The sequence below is a fragment of the Pelophylax lessonae genome (genome assembly GCF_965119305.1).
Source record: "Pelophylax lessonae genome assembly, chromosome: 13".
NCBI classification, from domain to species: Eukaryota; Metazoa; Chordata; class Amphibia; order Anura; family Ranidae; genus Pelophylax; species Pelophylax lessonae.
In genome coordinates this window covers 161581249-161592809 of record NC_138780.1, presented here as the reverse complement: position 1 = coordinate 161592809, position 11561 = coordinate 161581249, and positions in this window count along the sequence as shown.

Genomic DNA, 11561 nt, shown 5'->3' with positions numbered 1-11561 from the left:
CAGAGTCTCAGCTTCAGATTTGAGCTTGTGTTGGTGGGGAGTTCAGCTAAAGTCTGACAGCTGCTGTCCTGCAAAACCAAAACCCCAATTCCAGAAAATTTAAAAAGTTGGGACGCTGCGTAAAATCTACATAATAGAATGCGATGGAATTTGCAAATCTCATAAACCCATATTTTATTCACAATAGAAAACATATCAAATGTTTCAATAGAGAAAACATACCATTTTAGAGGAAAATGTAATTTTGAAATTAATGGCAGCAACAAAAAAGTTGGGACCGGGCCATGTATAACATGGTGTAGCATCCCCTCTTACCAACACTCTGTAAATGTCTGGGAATAGAGTTGACCAGTGTCTGGGGTTTTGGGAGAGCAATTTTGTCCCATTTTTGCCTAAAAAAGAATTCTAACTGTTCTGGGTCTTCTTTGTTGTATCATTAATTTTGAGATGAGCCAAATATTTTCAATTAGTGAAAGGTCTGGACTAGGGCTGGGCGATATGGCTGAAAACTGTATCACGATATCAGTGTTTCATATTGGTCGATATCGATATATATTGATATTTTTTATTACCCATTTAAAATAAGGACCCTAGGGTGAGAATGCAGGGCGGCGGGCATGGTGCAGGAGAATGCAGGGTACTGGCATGGTGCAGGAGAATGCAGGGTGACTGGCATGGTGCAGGAGAATGCAGGGTGACTGGCATGGTGCAGGAGAATGCAGGGTGACTGGCATGGTGCAGGAGAATGGAGGGTGACTGGCATGGTGCAGGAGAATGGAGGGTGACTGGCATGGTGCAGGAGAATGCAGGGTGGCAGGCATGGTGCAGGAGAATGCAGGGTGGCAGGCATGGTGCAGGAGAATGCAGGGTGGCAGGCATGGTGCAGGAGAATGCAGGGTGGCAGGCATGGTGCAGGAGAATGCAGGGTGACTGGCATGGTACAAGAGGATCCGGGGTTGTGGGCATACTACGGGAGATGCAGTGCTGTGGGCATGGTACATGTAGACCATGCCCGCAGCACTGCATCCCTTGTAGTGTGCCCGCAGCCCTGCATAACGGCAGGTAGTGAAGCTGTTTCACTTACCTGTTCCAGAGGCGCCTTCGTTTTAAAAATGGCGCCGCCCGGCGCCGATACGTCATTGCGCACCCGCCGCCACCGCTCGTGTAATTTCGGCTATTCTCGGCCTCTCCCGAGCGGCGGCGGCGCGTGCGCAATGATGTGTTGGCGCCGGGCGGCGCCATTTTTAAAAGTTTAAACCCGTCGGAGCGGACTTTTCGATTTATTGTTCAAGTTTTCTTATTGCTATCGAGCACGGGACTATCGCGATACCTATCGGTATCGTTTTATCGCCCAGCCCTAGTCTGGACTGTAGGCAGGCCAGTTAAGCTCCGGAAAGCTTCTACTATGAAGCCATGCTGTTAAAGATGCAGTAGGCAGTTTAGCATTGTCCTGCTAAATATGCAAGGCCTTCCCTGAAAAGGCCATTGTCTGGATGGGATGTTCTATAACCTGGATATTTCTTTCAGCATTGATGGTGCCTTCCCAGATATGCAAACCGCCCATTCCATAGGCACTAATGCACCCCATACCACCAGAGATTCAGGCTTTTGAACTGACCGCTGATAACAAGCAGGAAGGTCTCTCTCCTCTTTGTCAAAAAATTTTGAATCTAAATTAGTCTATGCCCCGTTTTCCACTTAGCAACAGACCATTTTAATGAGCTTTGCCCCAGAGAAGATGGTGACATTTCTCGATTTGCCTACAAGCAGTTTTCCCCTTTGCAACAAACCATTTCTAGGTCATGTTCAAATATGGCTTTTTTGCATGACAGAACTTTACTTTGGATTTTTGGATGAACGGTGTACACAGACCGTAATTTTTGGAAGTATTCTTGAGCCCATGCGGTGATGTCCATCATAGAAACATGTCTGTTTTTGTAATTCATTGCCGTCTGGGGGGGGCACAAAGATCACAGGCATCCATTATCGTGTTTCAGCCCTGTCCCTTGTGGTACTGTGAATGATGATATACACTGCTCAAAAAAAAAAAAAAAAAAAAATTAAAGGAACACTTGAAAACATATCAGATCTCAATGGATCTTCCTTATTCACACCACTTTACCAGCTTTTTGTTGCCCTGTCCCAGCTTTTGAGATGTGTTGCTGCCATTAATTTTTTAAAATACTCCACCCAAAGCTGAAATTCTAAAAACCTACTTTTCTTAGGTTCTGTCTTTAAATGTGGTATGTTTATTTTGCTTAATTATCTGTAGACTGTTCTCTTTGCAATGCTTTATCGCTTACCTTAATTTATAGCGTTTTGAGTTATCTCTCTCTCTATTAGCTGTCCTCTTATAAATCTGTTTCTGAAGTGAAAATCTTGCGGTTTATCCAGCCTTACTTTGATTGGAAAGCACCCACTCCCACCTCTAACATTATATACCTAGGCTTCACTTGGGGAAGGCACGTTTGCTGTTGGGGCTCATTCTTAAAGTGGGGCTATTTCTATAAGTGGGAACACTTCTGACTCTACACTTCAGTGAATGCACAAAGTGAAAGAACACAGGAAAGGCTGAGATAAACACCACACAGACTACAGGTGACCTTATTTACCCCTTCAGCTCTTTCTCCTTGTAACATGCACTCTCTACCACTTCTTACAGCCCTGTCCTCTATCCTTAAACTCTCTCTCTTTCAATATATATATATATATATATATATATATATATATATATATATATATATATATATATATATTTTGTGACAGGAAGTCAGCTAAATCTGGGAATGTAGTCACAGGAAGGAGATACATTTCCACCTGATTTAGAAAGTCCATTAATTAATTTAGGGTGTTGGCTACAGAGCTAGCCAGCAGGAAGTTGAAAGGCCTTCACCTGTTCAGAATGAGGGAGTTAAGGCTCTATAATTTGTTCAGAGAAAGTCCTATTGTTTGCTGCCTCCAGAAGCTGCATCCTGAAGCCATGTGGGCTGGGAGCAGGAGGACAGTCAGCGTGTGCCTCCCGACAGGATGTGTGGGCCTGGGAGAAGACCCCCCGGAGTGATGTGTGCCCGGGACGGTAACCAAGGGTGAATACGTCTCAAAGGTGAGAAGACGAACTGTTGATGTGAAAGAAACAAAAGGACTGTGTTGCCCTGTGAAGCTATTATAAAAGGACTATTGAGTGTCCGCTGTAGGACAAGGAAGTCTGCCCGACGGTAGGTTGGAGACAGACACTTAGGCAGGTTCCAGTTGTGAGAAGGTAGCCGCCCACAGAGGCAAGGATTTATTTTCGGTTTTATTTTATTTTGGATGTTTTGCTGCATACAGCCTGGTGAAGAAAACACCATTTAATAAACCACACTGTTTGTTTGCAAGCACTTGTCGGCTACCTCTCTGGGAAAACGCACCCCCCAAGGGGTCATCCACACCCGCCACCGAGCTAATCCCTTACATATGGTGGAGGTATGCAGTGGGCATAAGCAGAGATCCCTGCAAGGAAGTGCATATGTTTGATGAACTTTATCTGGTGCATGAGATTGCACAATCTATGTGTGCAGGAGAGAAGATCCTGACAGAAAAAAAAAGTGTTTTAAAGAGACAGCGGTCTCAAAATTATTTGATGAACTTTGTTGTGTCTGGGGCAAGTGACTGTACAAACTGTGTGTGCAGGAAAAGAGATCTTGCAAGAGAGAGAAAAACTACATGTGTTAAAGAGACAGTGGTCTGAAAATTTTTTGCTGGACTGTGAAAAATTTGTTTGTGGAGTTATTGAAGATGGGGCGTTCAAAACGCCTGAAGAATGCAAAGATAGATGAAATGAGAGACCGGATTCTATGGATGGAGGGGATGTTACCGTCTGAACCAGCCCCATCCATGCCTAAAGAGAGTATACTAAAGAGGAAGGTTGTTGTCCCTAGCAACACTGATGAAACTGCTATGGAGACGCAGTGTGCTCAGATGAAAAGTAAGCTCAAAATGGAGGAGATGTTGAAACAACTGATTATATCAAATACAGCTCAACAGCAGGCAAATGCAGCTCAACAGCAGGCAAATGCGGATTTTCAGCGGAGCTTTGCAGCTCAACAAAAGGCTCATCAAGAGAGCATGGCAGGCTGGAAACAGAGACGCCAGCAGCCAATGGAGGCCATCGGTTTGGAGGAAACCGAGTATGTGTGCAGGGCTGAGTTGGATGCCTTGCAACGGAAAATGGAAGAAAAGGAACAAGCCTTGGAATTGCTTAAAATGGAGCATAGAAACTTGCAGGAAACGAATGAACTACTCAAGTCTCATGTGTTACAGTGGGAAGAATCCACTGCTCTTCTTTTGGTCGAGTTGCAAAAACGCAAAGACACTATAAAGGAGAAAGATACCATCCTTATGGAGAAGGAAATTGAAGTTAAGACTTTGCAGGGGCAAAGTATGTGTGAAATGTTGGAGTTGCGTAATCAGCTGGAAAAAAGTCTTCAGTGTTTGGAAGTTACAAAAATAGACCTGCAGGAGTCGCAGGAACAGAATGTCGCTCTGAAAACGACATTGTCTCTCAGCGACAACGAGAAAAGTGAAAGAGAGGCTAAATTACTGAGTACTGTGTATGAGCTCACCAATTTGAGCAATGTGGTAGATGAATTACGTGCGGACTGTGAAAGTTGGAAAGGGGAAGCCCAACGTGTCCAGCAGCAGTTAAAGGAGAAAGAAGCCTGTGTGGCAGAATTACATTCTTATTCCCAGATGCTAGCCAATGAGGTGAAGGCTCTTATGCAGGGAAAAGGAGATTGTGAACATAAGAGGGAAAAAGTAGAGGCACAGCTTCTGGAATCGCAAGTCAAGGTGTCAGAAGGTGACCGATTGTGTGCTAAGCTGTCAGAGAAGGCAAACCGACTGCAGGTTGAGTTGGACAATGTTACAAATCAGCTTTCTCAAGCAGACAGCAAATCTAGAGAAATTGCGGAAGATTTTTCTATCTTGGAATCGCAGCTGCAAGACACGCAGGAACTCTTACAGGAAGAGAGGTGTCAAAGGCTGAGTTTTAGCACAAAGCTCAAACTAATGGAAGATGAGAAAAATGGCTTCCTGGAACAATTAAAAGAGGAGGCGGAAGCAAAGAAAAACCTATCAGAGCAAGTCGCAACATTGCAAGCTCAGATAGCGGATATGAAAAAACGCATGGAAGAAAGCGTTGGTTCATTACAGTGTGTTGAAGATGTGAAAAAGAAGTTTGATCAGATGCTTGGTGAAGAGAAGACTGTGTCTGCAAAATATGCAGAAGAACGCGCACGTGCAGAAACGGAGGTGCGTGATAACGAGAGCAAAGCCCTGTTCTTGGCTCGCTCTTTGGAGGAAGCTCTAGAGTGTAAGGCTGAACTAGAAAGTGTTAAACAGCTGCGTACAGAAATGGAAGAATTGGTCAGCTCCAAGGATGATGTTGTGAAAAGCGTTCAGGAGCTAGAAAAGTCTAAGCGAGCCTTAGAACAGCAAGTAGAAGAGATGAAGATTCCGTTGCAGGAACTGGAAGAGGAATTCCAGGCAACAGAGGATCTGTCCCAAAGAGGGGATAGTGTGCCTGATGCAGTTTTTAAAAGGATCAGTGTTTTGGGGTCTGTCCTGAGTGAGCCTCAGAAATGTGACGACATGTGGCTTGAATCACCCCTTTGGAATAAACCGTTCCTTCAAAAACTTCAAGCATTGGAAAATGTATCATTAGAACTTCAGCAAACAAAGGAGCTGAGTAAGAAATGTGGTGATTTCTCAGTTCAGGCTGAAAACCTAGTGGAGAAAACTAAGGCTGTTGGTGAAAACGTGAAGCAAATGAATAAGTGCCTTTCAGGGAGTGTTTCCAAAATGGAACTGGTGAAAGACGGGTGGCAGAAGTTTGATCGTGATCTTGAGATGCATTCCATGTGGAATTCAGATAGAGAAAAAGAACTAGGTGACCTTGAGCGGTCAAATAGTTCAGCAGAAAGTGCATTGAAGAAACCTGTAAAAGAATGTGTTGCAGTTCCATGCTTCTTCACTGATGCAGAGAGGAGGTCTATAATGGATACCACCCAGATCGCTGGGTTCAACTGTGTTGTTGCCTTTGACCCCTATGTTGGTGGAAGGAAAGTTGATGATGTTCTGGTTGGCTTCTTCTGTGAAGAGTTTGGCAAGAAATATAAACTGAATATCAAATCAAATAGTAGGCCTTTACTGCGACTCGCTCAGGAGGGCGAAAAGTTTAAGAAGTTGATGAGTGCAAATGCTTCAGATCTGCCTATGAATATGAAATGTTTGGTGAATGATATTGATATCTCTGGGAAAAGGAACAGGGGTCACTTTGAAGAAATGTGTGACAGCCTGTTGTCTCAATTGGAAAATCCTCTGCACAGCATCTTAGAGCAAGCAAAGCTCAAGAAGGAAGATCATTCCCTTTTACAACAAAAAGTCAATGATTGTGTACAGATGTATGGAGAGGCAACTCAAGTCACAGAGGGATGTCAAGAGTCCCTACTTGGAACAAAGCTTAGTGAAGCAAAGGTTCTCAAAGTTTTGTGGAAAACATTTATGGATTGCAGAGAGAGGCGTCTTAAGAATGTTGAAGACATTAAGACTAGCCCAATTGAGTTGCCTATGGATCACGGTCCTCCATGGTGGATTGGACAGACGGTTATGAGGGACAAGCTGTCTGACATTTATGAGAAAGCTGTCAATGAAGATGACAGAAACGAGAAGGAGCAAAATGATGCCAAAAATGCAGTTGAAGAATGTGTATATGAGATGAGAGACAAACTGTGTGGCATTTATGAGAAATCCGTCAATGAAGATGACAAAACAGTTTCATCCGGAAGCTTGAGGATAATAGGAGGCTTATCAGTGAGTCAGCAGTGCCTGACACATGCGTGCCTGGAAATATGTGTCCCAACCCTAGGGTTGAAACAAGAGGGGGGGGTATGTGACAGGAAGTCAGCTAAATCTGGGAATGTAGTCACAGGAAGGAGATACATTTCCACCTGATTTAGAAAGTCCATTAATTAATTTAGGGTGTTGGCTACAGAGCTAGCCAGCAGGAAGTTGAAAGGCCTTCACCTGTTCAGAATGAGGGAGTTAAGGCTCTATAATTTGTTCAGAGAAAGTCCTATTGTTTGCTGCCTCCAGAAGCTGCATCCTGAAGCCATGTGGGCTGGGAGCAGGAGGACAGTCAGCGTGTGCCTCCCGACAGGATGTGTGGGCCTGGGAGAAGACCCCCCGGAGTGATGTGTGCCCGGGACGGTAACCAAGGGTGAATACGTCTCAAAGGTGAGAAGACGAACTGTTGATGTGAAAGAAACAAAAGGACTGTGTTGCCCTGTGAAGCTATTATAAAAGGACTATTGAGTGTCCGCTGTAGGACAAGGAAGTCTGCCCGACGGTAGGTTGAAGACAGACACTTAGGCAGGTTCCAGTTGTGAGAAGGTAGCCGCCCACAGAGGCAAGGATTTATTTTCTGTTTTATTTTATTTTGGATGTTTTGCTGCATACAGCCTGGTGAAGAAAACACCATTTAATAAACCACACTGTTTGTTTGCAAGCACTTGTCGGCTACCTCTCTGGGAAAACGCACCCCCCAAGGGGTCATCCACACCCGCCACCGAGCTAATCCCTTACAATATATATATATATATATATATATATATATATATATATATATATATATATATATATATATATATATATATATATATATATATATATATATTCCTCACTTCTGTCCTTTCCTTATTACTGCACTCACCATCTCCTGCTATTTCTAACTCCACACTCACACAAAACCTCAAGGACACTGGGGCATGTCCCTTCATATAAATCACACTCTCATATTACCACCCTCACCTTTCGGCTTCTCCTAGCCTCTGGAGACATATCCACAAACCCTGGGCCTCCATCATTTACCTGTTCTCAACACACCCATTACCCTGCACCCTCTGGCTGCAGCTGCAAACAGCACAATTTAGTTCCCATCTCTCTTCTTCCCAAGACCAGACTCCCTTTCTCTTGCGCCCTTTGAAATGCCCGCCCTGTCTGTAATAAACTCACCTCTCTCCATGACCTTTTTATTGCTAACTCATTTAATCTACTCGCCATTACCGAAACCTGGCTTCATGAATCTGACACTGCGTCTTCTGCTGCCCTATCCCATGGTGTTCTTCTCTGGACTCACTCCCCCAAACCCAGTGGACGCAAGGGAGGGGGTGTTGGGATCCTTCGGGCCCCAAATAGCACCATTCAGGTACTTCACCCACCTCCCTCTCTGTCACTGTCCTCATTTGAGGCTCACTGCATTTGTCTTTCCTCCCCTGTTTCTCTAAGGATAGCTGTGATCTACCGCCCCCTGGACCAGTATCAACCTTTGATGACTTCTCTGCCTGGCTACCCTACTTTCTCTCTTCTGAAATCCCCACAATCACTCTCAGCGACTTTAACATCATTATTAATACTAACACTCCTCAGTCTAACCTCCTCCTTTGACCTGAAGCAATGGATACATGCTTCTACTCACTCTGAAGGCAATATCCTTGACCTTGTTTTCTCCCACCTATGCACTCCGTACAACCTTTCAAACTATCCTCTCTCTCTCTGATCATTACCTTATTAGTTTCACTCTCTCCCTCTCCTCCACCTCCAGCTACCCCACAGTTACCCGCAGAAACCTACGCTATCTCAACCCTTCTCTTCTCTGCTACCGACCACCTCTGACAAAACCGCACCCCTGTCCTGCACCCACCTAGCCACTTCTGTCTACGACGCTTCACTTTTAGCCTCCCTTGACACACTGGCCCCCTTCACTACACATCGAATCTGGCCCAGATCCTTCAACCTTGGCAAACAGATAACACTAGAATTCTGAAAAAGTATAGCCATGCTCTTGAGAGCCTATGGCGCAAGACTAGGTCTCAGAAAGATTTCAACCAATATAAATCTGCCCTCCAAAAATACAATTCCAGTCTCCACAATGCCAAGCAGACCTATTTTATCACTCTCATTAACAACTTGTCACCCCCCCCCCCCCCCCCAGCAACTCTTCGCTACCTTTAATTCTCTACTCTGTCCTCCACCCACTGACTCACTCATTGCCCAGGAGATTGCCAACCACTTCAAAACAGAAGATTGATACAATTCGTGAGATCACTGCTGTTCATATACCTTCCATGCTTTACGCTTCATGCCCACAGGTGCAATCAATACTTCCCTCATTCAACCCCACCACTATAGACGAGGTTGCTAAACTACTTGCTAACGTCCACTTAACCACCTGCCCTCTGGATCCTGTTCCCTCGCAAATGCTACGTTCACCCACTGGCCCTATTCTACACTCTCTAACCCACATCTTCAATCTCTCCCAACTCTCTAAAACATGCACTAGTCAGCCCCATACTTAAAAAGCCATCACTGGACCCAACCAATCTTAACCTACACCCCATTTCCTTGCTCCCCCTTTTATCCAAACTCCTTGAACATCTGGTCTACAACCGACTGTGCGACCACGTTTCCGAGAATAGCCTCCTTGATCCCCTTCAGTCTGGATTTCGGCCTCAACACTCCACTGAAACTGCTCTCCTAAAACTGACAAACGATCTACTAACGACCAAAACCAATGGACACTATTCTGTACTCCTACTCCTGGACCTTTCTGCTGCCTTTAATATGGTTGACCACCCCCTTCTCAAAAAACTTCTCTGTTGGGGTCCCCCCAAGGCTCTGTTCTTGGACCCCTCCTATTTTCAGTCTACACATCCACACCTCTGGGTCAGCTGATGATTCCAATACCATCTCTACGCTGACAATACCCAAATCTATTTATCCACCCCTCAGCTCTCTCCCTCAATCTCCTCACGTATCACTAATTTACTATCAGATATATCAGTCTGGATGTCATACCACTTCCTCAAACTCAATCTATCCAAAACCAAAAACTTATAATTTTTCCTCCACCACGTGCCCATTCCCCCAATCTCTCTGTCAATATAGGTGGCACAACTATCAGCCCATGCCCGCATGCCAAGGTCCTAGGTGTCGTCCTGGACTCTGAACTCTCCTTCAAGCCCCACATCCAATCACTGTCCAAATCTTGCCGCCTCAACCTCCGCAACATCTCCAAAATACGCCCCTTTCTAATCAATGACACAACAAAGCCCCTAGTTCACTCCCAGGTCATCTCGCGCCTCGACTACTGCAATTCCCTTCTTATTGGCTTACCTCTACACAGACTATCCCCCCTTCAAGTAATGACACAAAAAAACGGGTATGATGGCGCTCCCGGACAAAATGGCACAAAAAAACTTGGATGCTGCTCGGGATCTTAAATAATCAAACTTGTTTATTAAAATCAATTTAAAATAAGCTCCTAGTCAGGGAAAGCCAATGGTGTGCCAAGGGTGCAGTGCTCAGCAAACAGATGTGATACCAAAGGAGACAACTCCAAAGCAAGGAGGACCCAGAGGCAGGGAGACAACGCCTTACCACCTGTAAATCCTGAACGGTGTGGCACTTGTAGATGGACTAGCTGCCTCGGTCAGATCGGGAACCTTCACTGCAAATGTGCCTCCGGGCTGGACGATGCCTGAGGTGAGGAAAAGAGGCTGACGGGGGGGATGAGATGCTCAAACCCCGGCGAACAACTCCGGTGGCAGTGCGCGCCCGAGGCGGCAGCAGCCGCTGGTCGTCAGTCCCTGCTGACGTGGCGCCGCAACCAAGGATCACCTGGCGGAGCTATTGGGGGATGCCACAGATAGAGGAGATGACATGTTGACATGTTTCCGGCCAAGCCCTTCTTCAGAGATCTGAAGAAGGGCTTGGCCCGAAACATGTCATCTCCTCTATCTGTGGCATCCCCCAATAGCTCCGCCAGGTGATCCTTGGTTGCACTCTACAGCTGTGCCCTCGGTGAGCTGCCTCCACACTTCCGGCTACATCGGTGCTGCAGTTCCCGGTGCGCACGTCTGCGCCAGGCGCCTGGTGACGTCATCTTCCGGCGCCACGTCAGCAGGGACTGACGACCAGCGGCCGCTGCCGCCTCGGGCGTGCACTGCCACCGGAGTTGTTCGCCGGGGTTTGAGCATCTCATCCCCCCAGTCAGCCTCTTTTCCTCACCTCAGGCATCGTCCAGCCCGGAGGCACATTTGCAGTGAAGGTTCCCGATCTGACCGAGGCAGCTAGTCCATCTACAAGTGCCACACCGTTCAGGATTTACAGGTGTTAAGGCGTTGTCTCCCTGCCTCTGGGTCCTCCTTGCTTTGGAGTTGTCTCCTTTGGTATCACATCTGTTTGCTGAGCACTGCACCCTTGGCACACCATTGGCTTTCCCTGACTAGGAGCTTATTTTAAATTGATTTTAATAAACAAGTTTGATTATTTAAGATCCCGAGCAGCATCCAAGTTTTTTTGTGCCATTTTGTCCGGGAGCGCCATCATACCCGTTTTTTTGTGTCATTACTTTCTCCTCCCAGTTGGGATCTGGGTTAGGGTAGGCAGCAGCCCGGACTTGGACGTGTAATTCATGGTGGACCCCTTTGGACATTGTCCGACCCCATTGTTCCAGCCCTGCCGTC